Source organism: Chiloscyllium plagiosum, unplaced genomic scaffold, assembly GCF_037043375.1.
Source record: "Chiloscyllium plagiosum isolate Xiang-an unplaced genomic scaffold, Cpla_swu_hap1 HiC_scaffold_1, whole genome shotgun sequence".
Classification (NCBI taxonomy): domain Eukaryota; kingdom Metazoa; phylum Chordata; class Chondrichthyes; order Orectolobiformes; family Hemiscylliidae; genus Chiloscyllium; species Chiloscyllium plagiosum.
In genome coordinates, this window is record NW_028270139.1 from 111,442,282 (window position 1) to 111,462,922 (window position 20,641).

Genomic DNA, 20,641 nt, shown 5'->3' on the forward strand with positions numbered 1-20,641 from the left:
TAATAAATTCTGCATTACTACCTGAGCCACAAGCAAACTGGCACAGTGTCAACAAGATTAAAGAGGTAAACACATGGCTCAAAAGCTGTTGTGGGAGAAACGGATTCGAATTCATTGGACATTGGCACCAGTACTGAGAAAAGAGGGTGCTATCCGATGGAATGGGCTCCACCGAAATCATGCTGGAGCCAGAGTTCTGGCAAATCACACTACCAAGGCTGTGGATAGGACTTAAATTAATTGGGAGGGGGTTCAATTGCATGGAAAATATGGAAAACATTTAAGGGGGGTTTAGGGATGGAGAGGAAGGCTTAACAGAAGTTATTAAAGTTTCCAGAACAAGTTATAGAACATAGAATATGGAAAGGATCAGGAATCCAACTTCAGACACAGCAGATAGGGAGAAAACTATTGGGGGGGGGGGGGTTTCATTCAATGCAGGTCTGAGAGCATTGTACTTAAATGAACGCAGTAGATGAACATGGGTAAATGAGCTTGTAGCACAGATTGAAATCAGCAGATACAATATTGTGGGTATCACAAAGACGTGGCTGCAAAAGGGGTCAGGGATAGGAATTAAATATCCAAGAATATACATTCTATTGATAGGCAGATGGACAGAGGGATAGGGTTGCTTTGTTAATAAGAAATGAAATTAAATCAATAGCAAGAAGTGATATAGAGCTGAAAGGCGTAGAATCGGTTTGGGTAGAGTTGAGGAATCGCAAAGGAAAAAAGGTGGGAGTTGTTACAGGCCTCCCAGCAATAATCAGGATGTGAGGAAGAAAGTAAATCAGAAGAGAGAAAAAAACATGTAAGCAAGACTCTATCCAGGCCACTCAGTAAACAACTCCTCAAACTGACAAGTTCTTTGTCCCTGGGATCATTCTTGTAACTCTCCTCTGGACCATCTCCATTGCTAACACATACTTCCTTAGATATAGAGTCCACAATTGCTCACAATATTCCAAATGCAGCCTGAGCTTTATACAACCTCAGTAGTACATCTCTGCTCTTGTATTCTAGCCCTCTTTTAAAATTAATACTAACATTGTATTTGCCTTCCTAACTGCCAACTGAACATGCCCGCTAACCGTAAGAGAATCCTGAACTCTCAAGCCAACTTGTGCTTCAGATTTCCAAAGCCTTTCCACATTTAGGAAAAGTTTCTCTGCCTCTACTCTTCCTCACACTTTCCCACATTGTATTCCATTTGCCACTTCTTCGCCCACTCCCCTAGTCTGTTCAAGTCCTTCTGTACTTCCCCACTTCCTCAACACTACCTGTCCCTCCCTCTATTTTTGTGTTATCTTCAAACTTAGCAACAATGCCCTCAGTTCCTTCATTCAGATTGTTAATGTATAATGTGAATAGTTGTGGTCCCAATAAAAACCCATGTGGAAATCCACTGATCACCAGTTTCCATCCTGAAAAAGACCCCTTTATCCCTGTTCTCCACTTTCTGCCAATCCTCTCTCCACAGCAGCTCCTTGCTCCTCACATCATGGATTCTTATCTCATTTAGCCGCCTCCTGTGCAGCATCTTGCCAAAGGCCCTCTGGAAATCCAAATAGATTGTGTCACTGCCTTTTCTTTGTCTAACTTGCTTGTTACCTCCTCAAAGAATTCTAACAGATTTATCAGGTATGACCTCCCCTTGATGAAGCCATGCTGACTCAGCCCTATTTTATCATGCACTTCCAAGTACTCCACAATGTCAAACTTAATAATGGTCTCTAAAATCTTACCAATGACCAAGGTCAGCTAACAAGCCTTTAATTTCCTATCTTCTGCCTCCCTCCCTTCTTAAATAAGGGTGATATATTAACTGTTGTCCAGTCGTCTGGCACCCTTCCTGACTTTAATGATTACTGAAAGATTACCAACAATGTCTCTACATTCTCCTCAGCTATCTCCCTCAGAACTCTGGGATGTAGTCCACATGGGCTGGATGATTTATCCACCTTCTGATGTTTCAGCTTCCCCAGCACCTTCTCCTTAGAAATGGTCACTACCATCACCTCTGCCCCTGACTCTCTTGAAGTTCTGGAAAACTCCTGCTGTCTTCTACTGTGAAAACTGATGCAAAGTATCTACTGTATTCAGTTTCTCTGCCATTTCTTTGTTCCCCATCACTACTACTAATTTTCTAGCAGTCTAGTGTCTACACTTGCATCTGTGATACGTTTTAGATATCTAAAACAACTCTGCAATTTTTTTCACTTACTAGCTAGCTTACTTTCATATTTCAACTTTTCCTCTCATTGCTGATTTAGTTATCCTCTTTTGGTTTTAAAGGCTTCCCAATCATCTTCACCACATTGTATGCTTTTCATTTTTTTAGAAAACTGCTATTCCTTTTAAATTGCCATACCACTGCCTTAAAAATATGTAAAGATTCTGCATCCACTGTCTTTTTAGGAAAGGAATTCCAAAGACTCAATCTTCTGTGATTAAAAAATTTTCTTTCATCTTTGACTGATGTGCCCTTTATTCTTAAACTATGAACTAGTTCTAGATTCTTTCACAGGAGGAAACATCCTGTCTACATTCACCCATTTAGTGTGCTAAAACAAAGGCATTTTTTAGGTTATCTTAAGATGTTAACTAAGAAATAGTATTGTCCAATTGCCTGATTGTCCTATTAAACTTTCACAAGATAATGTTATCACTGTAGCTAAAAATGTAACTGCATTGAAGATGATAAATCACAGTGAGAATGAAGAGAGCCCCTGTGAGTGAAGGAGTCAAAAGAATACAATGAAACTTCACATCTGATAGTAAGGAAAAAGTAATAAATACAAATTCTGAAAATCTAAAAGAAATGCATCAGCTGTACTGCAGGGTCAGAGCAATAGTGTTTAGGAAACTCACTAATTAGGGGCACAGACAGGCGTTTCTGAGGCTTCATTCAAGACTCCAGGATGGTGTGTTACCTCCCTGGTGCCAGGGTCAAGGACATCTGAGTGGTTGCATGAAATTCTTAAGAGGTCATTGTGCCCATTGGAACCGATGACATAGGTACAAAGAGGGATGAGATCCTGCAGAGTGAGTACAGGGATTTAGGAAAGACGACCTCAAGGGTAGTAAACTTTGGGTTACTACCAGTGCTATGTGCTAGTGAGGAAAGGAATAGAAAGATAGGACAGAGTCGAGCTGGAAAAAGCACAGCAGGCCAAGCAGCAGAGGAGCAGGGGAGTTGACGTTTCAGGTCGAAACCTTTCATCAGGACTGGGGAGGCAGAAGGGGGCTGAGAAATAGAGGGAAGGGAGTAGGGCTGGGAAAGGAAGATGATGGAAACAGGTGGATGCAGGTAGAAGGCGATTGTGATTGGTCAATGGAAAGGATGGAGCGGATAGGTGGGAAGGAAGATAGACAGGTTAGGACAGATCAAGGGAGCAGGGTGGAGAGGGATGACTGGATGTGGGATGAGGTGGGGGATGGGGAGATTTGAAAGCTGGTCAATTCTATAAATCCTCCTGCTTCCAACATAACAGTGGGGTGGCTATGGGTACCCACATGGGTCCAAGCTATGCCAGCTTCTTCATAGGATATGTGGAACAGTCCTTCTTCCACAGCTACACTGGCACCATCCCCCACCTTTTCCTCTGCTACATTGATGACTGCATCGGTGCTCCCTTGTGCTCCCATCCTTGTGCAGGTCATGCACTTCACCCACACCTCAAATTCACCCGACTCTGACACCTCCCTCCCATACCAGGACCTCTCCTTCTTCATCTCCGGCAACCGACTCGGCACGGACATCTATTTCAAACCCACAGATTCCCACAGCTACCTCGATTACACATCTTCCCAATGTCCCCCCTGCAAAAATGCAATCCCTTGCTCTCAATTCCGCCACCTCCACTGTATCTGCTCCCAGGATGAGCAATTCCATGCAAGACATCCTCGTTGTCCTACTTCAAGAACCGCAAATTCGCTTCCCCTGTGACCAACAATGCCCTCAACCAAATCTCCTCCATTTTTCATACCTCTGCCCTCAAATCCCCATCACCCCAACCACAAGGATAGTCTCCCCCTGATCCTCACATTCCACTCCACTAATCTCCAAATCCAGTGCATCATCCTCTGCCATTCCCACCACCTGGTCGGACCTGGGTCTGACCCCACCACCCAAAATGATATTTCTTTCCCCACCCCTGTCCACTTTCCACAGAGACCGCTCCCTCGGTGACTCCCTCATTAGGTCCACACTCCCCATCAACCTCTCCTCCATACCTGGCACCTTTTCCAACCTACCCTCACACCTCCCCCTTAACCCCCATCCAGGGCCCCAAAGCATCATTCCAAGTCCAGCAGAAGTTCATCTGCATTTCCTCCAACCTGACGTATTGCTATCATTGCTCCTGATGTGGTCTCCTCTACATCAGAGAGGCTGAGCACAAGCTTGGGGACCGATTGGAATCCATATACTCCAGAGCTGAAAATGTGTTGCTGGAAAAGCGCAGCAGGTCAGGCAGCATCCAAGGAACAGGAGAATCGACGTTTCGGGCATCCTTGGATGCTGCCTGACCTGCTGCGCTCTTCCAGCAACACATTTTCAGCTCTGATCTCCAGCATCTGCAGCTCTCACTTTCTCCTCGAAGATCCATATACTCCAATCAATCCCACCTTCCAGTTGCAGCCATTTCAACTCTCCTCCCACTCCCACAACAGCACATCCATCCTGGGCCTCCTCCACCATCAAAATAAAGCCACATGATAACTGAAGGAAGAACACCTCATCTTCCCCCTTGGGAGCTTACAACCCTATGGCCTCAACATAGAATTCACCAGCTTTCAAACCTCCTCATCCAAGGTCCAAGTCTCCCTTTCCACCCCACTCCCTTGACCTGACCTAACCTGTCCATCTTCCTTCTCATCCATCCGCTCCATCCTTCCCACTGACCAATCACAATCAGCTCCTACCTGCATCCATCTATTGCCATTCCACCTGCCTTTCCTCTAGCCCCTCACATCCTATTTATTTCTCATCCCGCTCCCCAGTCCTGATGAAAGATTCTGACTTGAAACATCGACTCCCTTGCTCCTCTGATGCTGCTTGGCCTGCTGTGCCTTTTCCAGCTCCACACTCTATCGACTCTGACTTTCCAGCATGTGCAGTCCTCACTAACTCCAAAGATAGAACCGATGAGTGCGCGAGTAAGGAGCTGGTGTAGAGGGCAGGGTTTCAGGTTCTTGGATTATTAGGACCACTTCTCGGGCAGGATTGACCAGCACAAGAGATATGGGTTGCACCTTAACTGGAGGGGAACCAATATCCTCATAGGGAGGTTCACTAGTGCTACTCAGGAGGGTTTAGACTAGAGCAGCAGTGGGCTGGGGAAACAGAGCAGGTCAGCAAGTGGAGGTGAGGATCTGAAACCTGAATACAGACTGAAGTAACTAGTTGTTGTCAGGAACAACCACTTAACACATGCTCTTAATAATTTAGGCAGCAACAAGATGGCTTCTTGATGCAAATAACATGACAAATTGGTTTCTCGGCTGCAAGTTGACAATTCTGCTAAAGCTGCATAAAATGGCGTTTAAGTCACTAACTGCTAATTCTGCTATAGCTGCATAATTGACTAACCACAGCCTGCTTCAATACAGATTAGCAGACAGTGCTCCCTTTAAAGCATAGAAATAACTAAACTAGATAAGACATTACCGACCATCCTAACTGACCTTCAGATGCAGGTGCAATGGCTCGGTTAGTGACATAAGGGTGGCCTCAGTGTTGGAAAACAGAGTTGCTTCCCAGGAAATATCATTGGACTAAGTAAGTAACTGTCAAATAAAGCAGTATCATGTATTGATCGGTAATTGTTTGAATGTACTATCCGATCATGGCCTGTACCCTTCTTTAAGAAAAGTATAAAAATGTCTTTGTTTTAAGCCATGTGCGCAGCTCCTCTGAGGAACATGCAAGTGTATAACCTCTGTGTTTCTGGACGCTCTGTGTCCAGCCGTACGAAAAATAAAGAGTGAAGTCAGACCAATTGAGAGTGTTTATTGACCGATCGTGGATCTGAGACACCCCCATCGGGGGGGGGTCCAGATCTTCATCTGGTGCCGTGACTCAGATTTGGTACGGACGGATTGTGAACAGCGATGCAAGAGCCTTGGGTCCTCCACTATGGAGTGTAGAGGAATTGGCCAGCCAGACTGGAGTAATTTCTCCGTTTGGTTTTCCTCACATTCAAGTCAGGTTGACTTGACCTCTTGCTGTCTATCTTCTAAGGCCAGCCCCAAAAGGTCCTGGTAAGAATTCATTAAAAAAAAGAATCGGGGACTCCCACTAACAGGTCAGGGACCAGCGGATTGCAGATCTGAATGGAGTTGGGGACTCTTAAAACAAACGGAGTCGGAGACTCCGCTAACAGATCAAGGACGTGAATAAGGAAGTACTTCAAATGAGTTGGAGACTCTGATTCGTCGAATTGGTGTTGTCTAAATTGATTTCTAAATTGTTCTGTGAAAGATGAAATAAGGAAGTATCGTGATACATTATAACAAGATTGTCAAGGGCTTTGGAAAGTTGAGAAGGGTTTGCGGAAGTCATTAATTTTGTTGTTTGTTGTTGGATTGTTGAATCGTGAAGGTTTTAAGTCAGGATTATAAAAAGGTTGTTTTAAGATGGGTAATAATATAGACAAGATGGAAGATCTGTCTTCTTCATTGGTGAAGCTATGTGAAAAGTATCCGGAAAAGTCTGAAAGCCTGCAAAAACTTTCTGGCATCTTAATAAGACACTGGGTGATGAGCAGTGGCCATTGGGTGGCCCCAAAAATACTCAATTGGTTAAACGAGACCAGCAACTAATTGTCGACAAAACCTGGGCTCAAAAATGAAAGAATTGATTGGAATGTGGCAGCAATTTTGTTGCGTAAATCACAAAGAATCAGTTTTGCGCTCATGGCAGGATACTGCCACCAAATTGGGAATTTAATTAACTAATGATGGTACCATGAAATCTGTTGATGTCCTCAAAAATGAATGTGCTCGAGTCAAACATCAACAGAAACAACAAGTCTCCGGCGACTGATAAACAAAAGGAACTGTGCCATTCAATGGTTGGCCTTGGTTTGGGTGCGGGAGACAACGGAAATTCAGATTTAGGTGATTGGTGTTCTTATCCGTGCCTCTCACTACGTCCGCCTCCCCCACCCCCACCTAACCCGCAAATAAATGTTAACACATCCTCAGTTATTCCAGTCCCTGCTGGATTGACAAGTCAAGTGCCCCCAGCGCCCCTTGCCCTAACCCCTTTCCCACAGATTATTCAACCCTCCTGCTTATCAAACTGTTCTTGCACCTAATTCTCAAATTCCCATTGTTCCCTTGCCTGGATTTACCCCCACTAATGCCATTTCTTCTCATATTCCTCAGATTCCCTTTAGTTCAGCAGCTGCAGCTCATCCTCAGACATACGCTACTGCTGTAGCCAAGCCTGTTCCCCCGTCCCCTCTTCAGTTTATTGACCCTGTTGCTTGGAACACTCGCAGTGAACGAAAATCAAAATCTCGCCAATCTTCTAAAAAGTCTTACCCTGCCATGCCACAACTCGTTCAACGATCAGAAACTCCACTGAGTTCCTCTTCTGAGGAATCGGGAGATGAAACACCCGCTCCGTGCATGTTCCCCATGAGAGAACTGCCAAATCCACAGGCTGGCGCTGCTGGTCAAAACACCACCATCTGTGTTTCCTGCCCCCGGAAGCCCCATGAAATTATGTCTATTAATTATGTCTATTCTCAGTAATGCGCCGGATCGCCACAAGGCTCCTCAACAGTTTGTTGATTTCCTAAACACCACGATTAAAGTTTATGACGGCACTGCCCAGGACCTTTGGGCCCTTAATCAACAGATCATTACCTGCACTGAACATGCCCGTTTCACTGAACGCGTTGGTTATAATGACCTTGCTGCCCTCGCCAATGCCATGGTTAAGTATCAGCAGTAACAGGATGATATCCTTGCTGCTGCATCCACCATACTGACAAAACCTATTGACCTTACTCATATCCTCGAACTTCGCCCTAAAAGTAAGGAGTCTGCTGAAGATTTTCTTGAACGCTTCCGAGAATGTTATGACTCCTATTCTGGGGATCGGGCTTTGAATTTCAATTCTAAATGCTAAATATAACTCTATGTTATTGAACTGTCTGCCACCCTCTGTTGCCACTGCAGTTAAGACAAATAACTTGGACTGGGTCGACACTAATTCTAATCAACTCCATCATTCCATTAAGGCTTTGTGGAAACATCAGAGTGAACATAAAGCTCCGACCCACAAAGTCAGAAATTGTTGTTCAGGAGGAGACTCTGCAACAATTACTTATGTGTTATAGTAGCAGCCCTACACCCATTCGAGGGAACGATTGTGGACATGGCGAGGGGGTCCCTCCCAGACAACTCCCTCAGATGTTTCAATTGTAGCGGCCCATATCACTGGGCTCATGACCGCAAACCCAGGACTTCTTTAATTGTGGCCACCCTTTTCATTGGGCTTCTAATTGCCCTAAAGGGGCAACAGGGGTGAGCCAAGGAGGCAGATATGAAAATTACCCTCAGGACCCTTTTGACAACTGTGGGAAACTCCCGAATAATAATCACCCTCGGACGCGAGAGGCAGAGGATGACTCACTACTTTTTCACAAAATAACCTCTTCTCCCAATGACTATGTAACTTTCCTTTGAAGTCTGTGTCTGACAAAGCAGGAACCTACAGTCTTACTTAAAGTTGAAAACAGATGGTAACCCTTTCTGATTGACATGGGAGCCTCAATACCCTCGGTGAAATTTGACTTGAATCTCCCAATCTCTAACAAGACCCAAAAATTATCTGGCTTTCAAGGAGAAACCCACCGTTATCCAGTTTCTGATCCAGTTCCTGTCTATTTCCAAGGGTATTCTCTGGATCACCGCTTTGTGATTACTACCACATTATCCAGCAATCTAATGGGACTAGATCTGCTGTGTGCCTTTCACGTTAATCTCGCCTGTTCCCCGATGGTCTCCAACTTGATTCTGACACAGTTGAATGTGTCCAGTAAACCCCAATGGTGGGCACTTGACCTTGACCCCCAAAGTTCTGGAAGTCATGTCACCCTTGCTTACGATCAGACAGGCCAAGACCAGTACCTTGGAGATTTTTTCAAGGATTTAATTGGTACTGAATGGACTATACAGAGCCTGGCTCAGGTCACCAGGCTGGAGGGTGAGGCAGATTATGTTCAAATACCCATGCACCTATGGAAACAGGCAGATACCTCAGCCCCTCACATCATCCGGAAGGTCAATCCACCTTATTATGCTAAGTACCTGGGCTCTTTGGTCCACCATGCAATCACCAGGGCTATAACACAACGCTATCATCTGCAAATAGTCCAAGGAGGGATGACTATCATCTATTATTCAAATCCTACCTCTCAGTGCCACACTCCTGCACCATGAAAGTCAGGATGTCCTCGATTTAATCCACCCTGATGTATGGGCTGAAACATCCTCCCATGTTGCATTTATGGAATGTGAACCCATTCAGATTGCTCGAAAACCAAATGTTACTCTACCATCCATCCTCCAATATTCACTGAAACAACAGGCGATACCGAGCCTTACCGCTCTCATTGATGATTTGCTCCACAAAGACATCCTAGATCTTTGTCAATCACCCTGTAACATTCCAATTATGGCTGCCCCAAAACTTAGCAAGCCAGACCAGTATAGACTGGTTCAAGACTTAAGAGCTATCAACACTCTTGTACAGCCCCTTCATGCCCTCATACTAAATCCAGCTCATAGTCTAGCCTCAGTACCATCAGATGCCAAATCTTTCGCTATTGTTGACTTGCAACATGTTTTTTTTTCTCCTTGCATCTTCATGAAGACAGTCAGTACCTATTTGCCTTTACTTTTAATGGCCACCAGTTGATGAGGACTCAACTACCTCAAGGCTTCATACATTCTCCGACCCTTTTCCCTCAGGACTTACAGAAACAATTGGGGTGTCTCACCCTCACAGGTGGGTCTGCACTGATCCAATATGTAGACGATCTCCTTGTTACCAGTCTAGATGAAGAAACAAATAGCGCAGATGTCGCCGGCCTCCTTAACTATCTGAAAGGCCTGGGCTATGTTGCCTCTCCCAAAAAGATCTCAACTGCATAATGCCAAATAAAGTTTCTAGGTTTCATCCTGTCAGCTGACTCTCACTCGCTTGAACAGAGCTACATCACTCCTATTGTCAACTTCCCGGTCCCAACAACTGCGAAACAGGTTCGCCAGTGGCTGGGCATGGTCAACTTCTGCCAACAATGGATCCCTAATGCTGCCCTCCTTGTTCTCAATGCCAGCAAAACCAAGGAACTCATTATTGACTTTCGGCGGGATGTTACTCATGTCCCCCCCGAGACATTAACAGCACATAAGTGGAATGAGTGGAGAGTGTCAAGCTCCTGGGAGTGGTTATCAACAAGCTTTCTTGGACTCTTCACGTGGAACCGCTGGTTACAAAGGCCCAACAACATCCCTTCTTCCTCAGGCAGCTGAGGAAATTTTGCATTACGGCTAATACCCTTGCCAACTTTTATAGGTGCGCCATTGAGAGCATTCTGTCTGGATGTATCACTACCTGGCATGACAACTGTACCATTCAAGATCAGAGACGATTACAGAGAGTAATGAACTCGGCCCGGACAATCACAAAGGCCAACCTCCCATCTTTTGAATCCATCTACCAGGCCCACTGTCAAGGGAAGGCCGCCAGCATTCTCAAAGATCCATCACACCCTAGCAATGTTTTTCTACAACGTCTACCATCAGGGAGAAGGTACAGAAGCCTGAACACATGCACCAACCAGTTTCGAAACAGTTTCTTCCCTGCTGTTGTTAGAATACTGAATGGACTCAAACTCCGAGCATTCGCCTGTACCGGTGTTTTTGTTTTTGCCGCTGTTTACCTATTATTTACTATCTATGCTACTTAACTACTTAACTGTATTGCTCACAAGACAAAGCTTTTCACTGTACCACGGTACACGTGACAATAAATTCAATTCAATTCAAGATGCTAATCCGTTTTATCTCCTACGAAAGTACCTTCGAGCTCTCAGAGGCAAAGCAAGCCTTCGATGAACTTAAACAAGCCTTGTTTCAAGCTCCAGCTTTGGGAAGGCCCCTCTATGACAGACCTTTCCAACTTTACTGCACTATTCTCGATGACTGTGCTTCCTCAGTTCTCACTCAAACACACTGAGATGCCTATTTCTCTACTAAACTTGACTTTTTGCCTTAGGACATCCCCGTGTGTTCGTATCCTTACCGCTTTTTATTTAGTTTACTGTCCGCAGAAACCCTCACACTTCAGCAGGACATTGTCGTCTATAGTTCTCAAGCGGTAATCACCCTATTGGGACAACTGCAAGGTCAACATTTGACAGCTGCTCGCCAAAACTGTTATGGGGTTTACCTCCTCAAAAGCCCCTGACTGACCTTTAAATACTGTACCACCATTAATCCTGCTGATTTCCTTGCATCACCCGGATCCACTCCAGATCATGACTGTTTTCTCCTCATCAATGAGGGCATTCAAATTCGTCCAGATCTTTTCAACACCCCTATCCTAAACCCTGATATCAATATATTCACTGATGGTAGTTCTTCTACTGACCATACAAGTGTTCACCATTCAGGCCACTCGATAGTTGATGACCATGATTCCATCCTGGAATTGACTTGTTTTGAGACTCCCTTTTCTGCCCAACAAGCTGAACTTTTTTGCCCTGGATCATACCTACGTCCTCAGGATGGGCCTTAGTGTTAACATTTACACTGACTCCCGCTATGCTTTCAGAATTGTGCATGATTTGGGTCAGCTCTGGAAACGTAGAGGGTTTTTGACGTCTTCGGGTACACCCTTTTCTTACCGCCAGCTCGTCTCAGACCTTTTAACCGAACTCCTGCTCCCAAAAGAGGTTTCTGTTATCAAATGTGCTGCCCATACCACTGGCCAATCCCCAGTCGACATTGGTAACTGTGGTGCTGGTGAGGCTATAAAAGAAGCCTCTAGTGGCCATCTTATGATTGTTTTGGGCACAATGAGCCAGACTGAAAGCTGTGACAAGGGTTAGTCATCCTCAAACAAACTAATGCCAACCATGAAAGATGTTGTTATCTTGCAGGGGAATGCCTCTGACTCTGAAAAGTCCAAGGCCGGCTGTTATTGTAATCCTGTTACTAAACTCTAGACCACTCCGGCTGGTCAAATTTGTATGTCTGATGCTCTTACCTTATGGGCCATTGACTGTCTCCACAATGCTACTCATTGTGGTGCTCGCTCAACATCTGACCTCCTTTTGATCACCTAGTGGCACCCTCCCCTCCAGCAGATGGCCCAGAGTGTCAGTGCTCGGTGCCTCATCTGCCAAAAACACAACCCGGGCAAGGGTGTGCCTTGGGGCAGACACCCCTCCCTGAAGGGCCATTCCAAACCCTTCAGCTTGACTTCATTGAGTTGCAAAGGTGTCAGCACTATAAGTATGTTTGGTCATTGATGATGTTTTTTCTAGATGGGTTGAAGCTTACCCCACTTCCAACACTACTGCAAAACCATTGTAAATATTTTATTCAAGGAGATTACTCCCCGCTTTGGAATTCCTTTTTGCCTGCCTTCTGACAACCATCCTCATTTTATTGGTGATATTAATGAGGAATTATGCTCTCATTTTGGGATCCACCACCAACTTCACTGTACTTATTGCCCACAGGCTGCAGGGCTCATGCAGTATTGTAACCAGACACTGAAAACTAAACTTGCCAAACTGTCTTCTGAGACAGGTCTTTTCTGAGTTAGGTTATTGCCTCTGGTATTGTTCCACCTACGATGCACTCTTTGGGTAAAGCTTGCTTATCCCCAGCTGAAATCATCTATGGTTGAGCTTCCGCACACCTTGGATTGATGCCTCCTCCCCTATTCACTTCCACCACATGACTGAGGACATGTCCTCCTGTGTGTTTTCCTTGACTAAAGTTTTGCAACTCCCAGGTCCTTGCTGCTCATAAGTAGCTCCCCTCCCTTGACAGTGTTCTGACTGTTGAACCAGGCTCCTTTGTTCTCTCCAAGAATTGAACATGCCGAGGTCTCCAACCTCGATGGGAAGGACCCTTCCAGATCCTTCTCACCACCCTGACTGCTGTTAAGGTCACTGGGCATCTTGCCTGGGTTCACCTCCATCATTGCAAAGTCATCGGATGAGCTCCTTCCAAGGGGGGAGACGATGGAGAGGGAGACAATAAGGGAACTGAGAGAGGAACCAGAATTCAACCAGACTACTAAGATATAGCTACATGTTTTGAATAGTAATTCTTCTTCTGTTTTAGATATCCCAATCCTTGATCCAGAAACAACCATTATGATGAAGATCGAACTTCCCTGTTATATGGACCAGCAGTAGCTCTCAAGAAAGGACAGTTTATCTGTGTGATTCTGAACAACCAGAGACTGTGCACCATTTCTGCCGAAAAGATGACCTTGTGTGCCGAGAGACTGATTCCTTAGATGCATGGAATGTTACCAAGAATGACTGTCACAATGGGAAGCCAAATCAAGAAGATCGGACAGTTCATTTACAGAACAAATCTCAATGGTCATTACTCTGTCAAGGTGTTTTGTGCCAGTTTGATTTCAGTTGTGCTATGGGCGGCTCTGATAAGCCTTGCCCCTATTCAAAGAGGTCTAAATCGGCACACTACAAAAGAGAAAAAGGGGGAAATGTGATCTTTCACTAACAATTTGGTTTTTCAAAGTCATTATAAAATATTCAGCCAGGATGAAGTTACACCCTCATATCGGCAAAGGACTCTGACCCCTTCCGAATCCCAAATGATGGAATATGGAATACTTCTAAGGCATTTACCGGATGTAACGCTTCCTTTGATTATTACTTATTCCCACCTGCTAGCTGCTTGTGGACTTCCTCTAGTAAGTCCAGGTTAGTCTATCCCAATTGTTACAACAGTACGGGAAGGGGGTGCACTTACGTGAATGTGACTAAGACTATTCCATGTGCTTTGGTCAAATGTACCAACCACTACTCCCCTGTGGGGCCTCACATCTCATGCGTATGCCTACTGGAGGATTGTGTCTCTGTTATTGCTGGTATTCAGGCCCTTTATAGTATGGGTAATGACACCGACCTTCACTATGAGAACCCAATGGCACTTCCATCTTCCCCCATTGTGGGATGGAAGGAACCAGTCTGGGAAAATAACCACATCTCTTACCTAAAGATCCACATTTTATTGAGCAGCTCTCCCCTAAGCGTCCAGGGTGACTATACTTTGTAGCCATGGACTACCCATACATTCGGGGCAGTCCCAAAGACAGGCCTGTTTTTTATTGGGAAGCCTCCTCCATTATCTACATAAAACCCTGTTATTATTTTTTCAGCTAAGGCAAAGTGACCAACTTCCTTGTACTTGATGAAATAGGTACTCCCCCTGCTGTGGCTGTAGGGACACTTGCTGACTGCTGTTCCCTGTCCAACTACCTGGGAATGGGGTTGGGGTTTCCCGACTAAACACTCAATTTCACTGAATTCTGCATGCATTGGAGGGATGCTAAGGCTTTGGGCAACAGTAAAGCTAGGTCTGTGGGCTACACCTTTCTTAGTGCTTTTTCCTTAGGAGGATCTGCAGGAATTATTAGCCACTAAAACTGAAACTATGTTACTTGCAGTCTCACCCTCCTGCGCAACAAGATGGCCTCGGCCTGAGCAGGAGTTAAGGACGCGCTCTCAGAATTACGTCTATTTTCCCAACAAAACCAGTATACCTTCGAATACCTACTCGCTAAAGAGGGTGGGGTTGCACCATAGTTAAAGGCAAGTGTATGATGGGGTTACTGACCTCATCGAGAACATTACAAAGCATGTAGATAACATCCGCACCTTCGTCAGCCAAATGAAAGAAGGCACTGGCTGGGGAGATTGGGATTTTGGCTCAAGGTACAACTGTTTAATAAATCTGGCCATGTATATTGATATTATTTTAATTTGCCTCTTTGCTGGCATTGCCATTGTTAAATGTATTATTGCCAAGCTATTAACTGCAGTTGACAACATCAGTTCCCCTCAGAAAATGCTCCTTCTCCATCCAAATGAAGAGGAGGAGGAGCAGTAGCCTACCCCTGCTTTCTCCTCCTCTGAGGAAGAGGAAGTATGGTAGTCTCTAGCGTCCATTCAATTGGACTGATCTAGCCTACGCCCTCCCATCCTCTGGTGTATCATGGAATGACCAAAGAAGGGAGGTGAGGATCTGAAACCTGAATACAGGCTGCGACAACTGGTTGTTGTCTGGAACAACCACCCAACATGCTCTTAATAACTAAGGCGGCATTAAGGTGGTTTCTCGATGCAAAGAACATGACAAAATGGCTTCTTGGCTACAAATTGACAATTCTGCTAAAGCTGCAAAAATAGCGTTTAAGTTACGAACTGCTAATTCTGCTATAGCTGCATAATTGACTAACCACAGCCTGCTTCAATACATATTAGCAGACAATGCTCCCTTTAAAACATAGAAATAACTAAACTAGATAAGACATTACCGACCATCTTAACTGACCTTCAGATGCAGGTGCAATGGCTCGGTTAGTGACATAAGGGTGGCCTCAGTGTTGGAAAACAGAGTTGCTTCCCAGGAAATATCACTGGACCAAGGAACTGTCAAATAAAGCAGTACCGTGCATTGATTGGTAATTGTTTGAATGTACTATCCAATCATGGCCTGTACCCTTCTTTAAGAAAAGTATAAAAATGTCTTTGATTTAAGCCATGTGCGCAGCTCCTCTGAGGAACATGCAAGTGTATAACCTCTGTGTTTCTGGACGCTCTGTGCCCAGCCGTATGAAAAATAAAGAGTGAAGTCTTTAAAGCCAGACCAATTGAGTGTGTTTATTGACCGATCTTGGAACTGAGAGATCCTGCCAGGGGTCCAGATCTTCAGAGGGATAGAGGGGAAGATAGATGTCAGAATGGAAGGATAGGCAGAGAACGGTAAATGAACATGATGGTGCTAATGGGCTGAAATGTGCTTATTTAAACGTAAGGAGTATTATAAGTAAGGCAGATGAGCTTAGAGCCTGGATCAGTATATTGAACTATGTTGTTGAGACCATTACAGAGACTTGGTTGAGAGGGGGACAGGACTGGTTTCTCAATATTCCAGGGTTTCATCGTTTTAAGATTAGATAGAGATGAAGGTAAAGGAGGTAGAGGAGTTGCATTACTAATCAGAGAGAATGTCACATCTGCACTTAGGACTCATCCATTGAGGTACAACTCAAAAATTAAGATAGGTGCAATCATTATGATAAGATTATACTCTCAGTTCCCCAACAGTTGAGCATGGAGGAATAAATATGTAGACAGATTATGTAAAGAAGCAATAACAACAGAGCCATCATAGTGGGTGACTTTAACTTCCCCAGTATTGACTGGGACTCCCTTAGAGCAAAAGGCTTAGATGGGTCATCCAAGAAGGTTTCATGAAACAGTATGTGGACAGTCCAACTAGAGGAGTGGCCATACTGGATCTTATACTAGCTTATGAGCCTGGCGGTGACTGACTTTCAGTGGGAGAGCATTTTGGAAACAGTGATCACAAGTTTTAAGAAAGCAATGAGTAAGGGTAAGTCAGAACCTTGTAGGAACCTTGTACTAAATTGGGGAAGGGCAAATTATATCAGTATTAGGCAGGAGCAAGGGAGTGATAATTGAGAATAGCTGTTATTGGGCTAGTCCACATTTGACATGTGGGAGTTGTTAAAGACCTATTGATCATGTTCAGGATTGGCATGTTTCAGTAAAGAGGAAGGATAAGGATGGCAAGGTAAGGGGCCCTTGGATTACAAACGTGATTGTTAATTTAGTCAAAAGGGAAAAAAAGAAGCATAAGGAAGGTTTAGGAAGTCAGAATCAGACAAGCAGGAAGAATGGGCCATGAAGTGACCTTAACCAGGACAATTAAAGAGAATCCCAAAGCATTCTATACATACACTAAAAACAAGAGGACAATTAGGGAGAAGGTTGGACCACTCAAAGATAAAGAAGGGAACTTGTGCTTGGAGGCAAAGGATGTGAATGAGATCCTAAACTAGTATTTTGCATCGGCACTCACCAGAAATGTATGGAGGATAGTATGATTAGTGTGGAGCATGCTAATATGCTAGGAAACTTTGAGATCAAGAAAGAAGTGGTTTGGGTGTCCTGAAGAGCATTAAGGTGGATAAATCCCCAGAACACGATGGTATCTACCCCAGGTTATTGAGAGAGGCAAAAGGAGATTGCTGGGTCCTTGACCAAGATCTTTTTATCCTCTCTAGTCACCAGTGAGATCCCAGAGAACTGGTAAGTAGCTAATGTTGTTCCTCTGTTCAAGGAGGGAAATAGGAATAATCTGCGAAACTATAGACCAGTGAGTCTCACATTAGTAGTTGAGAAGGTGTTGGAGAGAACTCTTAGGGATAGGTTTTATGCATATTTGGAAAAGCATAGCCTAATTAGCGACAGTCAGCATAGCTTTGTGCACAGCAGGTCATGTTTTACTAACTTGATTGAATTTTTAAAGGAGGTGCCAATGGTGATCAATGAGGGTAGAACAGTGGATATTGCATACATGGATTTTAATAAGGCTTTCAAAAGGTCCCTCATGGTTGGTTCATTCAGAAGATTGAGATTTATGAGATCCACACTAACTTAACAAACTGGTTTCAGAATTGACTTTCCCATATAAGGCAAAGGGTTGTGGTGGAAGGTTGATTTTATGGCTGGAGGTCCATGACTAGTGATGTTCTGCAGGATCTATATTGGGACATCTGCTGTTTGTGATATATATATATATATATATATATATATAAAAGACTTGGATGAAAATGTAGATGGTTAGTTAGTAGGTTTGCAGATGACACAAAGAGTGGAGTTGTGGATAGTGTAGAAGGTCGTCAAAAGATACAGCGGGGATATAGATCAGTTACAGTTATGGACGGAGAAGTGGAAGATGGAGATTAATCAGGGTAGGTGTGAGGTGCTACATTTTGGGAGTTCAAATGTTAAGGAAAAATATACAGTTAATGGCAGGATCCTGAACAGCATTGATGCAGCATAGAGGGATCTGGGATTCAAGTCCATAACTCCCTGAAACTAACAAGTAGATAGGATGGTAAAGGCAGCATACAGCATGCTTGCCTTTATTGGTTGGGAAATGGAGTACAAGAGTCAGATGTCACATTGCACCTTTACAAGACTTTGGTTAGGCCACACTTAGAGTATTGCATACATTTCTGGTGACCACATTTCAGGAAGGATGTGGAAGCTTTGGAGAAGGTGCAGAAGTAGTTTACAAGGATGCTGCTGGATTAGAGGAGAGGCTAGAAAGACTCAGGTTGCTTTTTCTACAGCAGCAGAGGCTGAGAAGAGACTTGATAAAAGTTTTTAACATAATGGTGTGCATAAATGAGGCTGACAGTCAGAATCTTTTTCCCCCAGAGTTGTGATGTCTAATATTAGGGGGCATGTATTTAATGTAAGAGGGGTAAAGTTCAAAGATGATGTCAGGGGCAATTTTGTTTTGTTTTCTTTTTAAAACAGAGTGTGGTAGGAGTCTGGAAAGTGCTGCCGGGGTGGTGGTGGTGAAAGCAGATATGATAGTGGCATTAAAGGGACTTTTAGAAAAACATATGAATATGCAAGGAAGGGAGAGATACAGAGCAAGGGCAGGCAGAAAGGACCATTCCTGTGCTGTGCTATATTGCTCTATACTGTGCTATACTTGTCTCTCAAAGAAAACAAGTTAATTGTCTGGATGTCTAAACTGTCCATAGAATCGTACAGAACAGAAGAGGTCCTTCAGTCCATCAAGTTTATACCATCAAAGCTATACTAAATCTACAGTTGTTCCACTTTACAGCACTAGGCCCACAACCTTTAATGTTGTGACATTTCAAGTGCTAATCCAAGTACTTTTTAAAGGCTGTGACGTTATTTGCCTCTACTACCCTCCAGGCAGTGTTAGTCTGTCTTTTTCTATTAGTAGACTAATTAATTTACTGTATACGTCTCATATTTTCACTTTTTAAATACCGGAAAATCAACTATGTGCTATACAAGAAACTTTCATTTATACATCAGCTTCCACAACATCCAGACATGCCAAAGGAAGACAATTCTAACTTTTGATGTGCAGAAACTGCTGTAATCCAAGAAATGCAGCAGCCAATCTGCATGTAGCAAGGTCCCAAAACAATAAATGTATAACAAACAGGTATTTATTTAGAGATGAATTTTACCTCTGGCCACAGGGAAGAATTCCTCTGCTGTTCTTCAAATCTAGCCACACAATCTTTTATGTACACTTAAGGTCAGACAGGGCCTCTTTATTGCCTCATTGGAAAACCATCCCTAAAGCAGTATGGCATTCCCACATTCCTGTAAATTTCATCTTTGTTAATTATGGCATTTCTACATAAGCACTGGGATGTCTATCACAAATAACATTGATATGCATCAATTCCCAGGATAACAGTCTAATGAAAAGTGAAAATAGAAAGTTTAGCTCATTACTCATTGACTAATGAATTCCTATTTGATTTGAATCATTTAGCTAAAATTTTGTTTAAATAGTGACCACAAAGTAAACTGTTAATGTTATCACTAAGCATCCCACAAAAGCTGAATCTACAAGTGTGACCTTTGACTTTGTTCCAGAACATTTGTGGGATGTCATGTCAGATTTTGAGAGACTCTGCACTTGTGCTAATGTGTTGTGTTAATATTCATCTATCAAGTCACCTTTGGATCTACGCTGAAGGCTGTAAACTAAGAAACTACTCAACCCTGTTTATCTTTGAGTTCAAAAGTACAAAAGCATCTATTTAATTCAAGCCATCAGCATGCCCGCTCCACATTACTTTAAGATTTAATATTCAACTTACATCAACATAGCACATTTAAAAGGCCCACATATTTAGACATATCATTCAACACAATTTTTTTTTAAAAAGTGTCCAATAATTTTTACTAAATCATGTCTGAAATAAAATGAAAATGTATACCAAACATTTAATTTATCACAATTAATAAATCACATTAATTTTAGTGATTGTAACAAGGTCAGTCAGGTGGACATCATAGAATATGAGTTCGCTGGTTGGATCAGATTTACAGCCCCAATCAGGGAACCCTGGCTGACAGATAAGAACAGGACAGTCAGATATCCTGGCACTCTGATGAAAGGTCCTGACCTGAAGTGTCGACTCTCCTGCTTCTCCAATGCTGCTTGACCTGCTGTGCTTTTTCCAGCTCCACATTTTCTCAACTCTGACTTTCTAGCTTCTGCAATCCTTACTATCTCCAGACTCCTGGTTCTAGACATCCTAGCCAGCAAAAGTAACTAATTTGTATTTGGCCAATCTATCCCTTTAAATATTTTGCAGCTTTCAATCAGATTATCTCTCATTCATTAAAACTCTAGTGAGTAGAGGCTAATTTGCCCAGCTTTCTATACTTGAAAAGAACTATTTAGTGCAACAGATTCTAACCATAGGTAAACAACTCTGAACTGTCAAAATACAACTCTA

General features: G+C 43.5%; 1 protein-coding gene across 1 annotated transcript in view; it reads right to left on the reverse strand.

Annotated features, from left to right (window-relative positions):
* pdzd2 (PDZ domain containing 2) overlaps positions 1–20,641 on the reverse strand; it is a 547,489-nt gene that overhangs the window by 521,123 nt on the left and 5,725 nt on the right. The gene's annotated exons all lie outside the window — the stretch shown is intronic.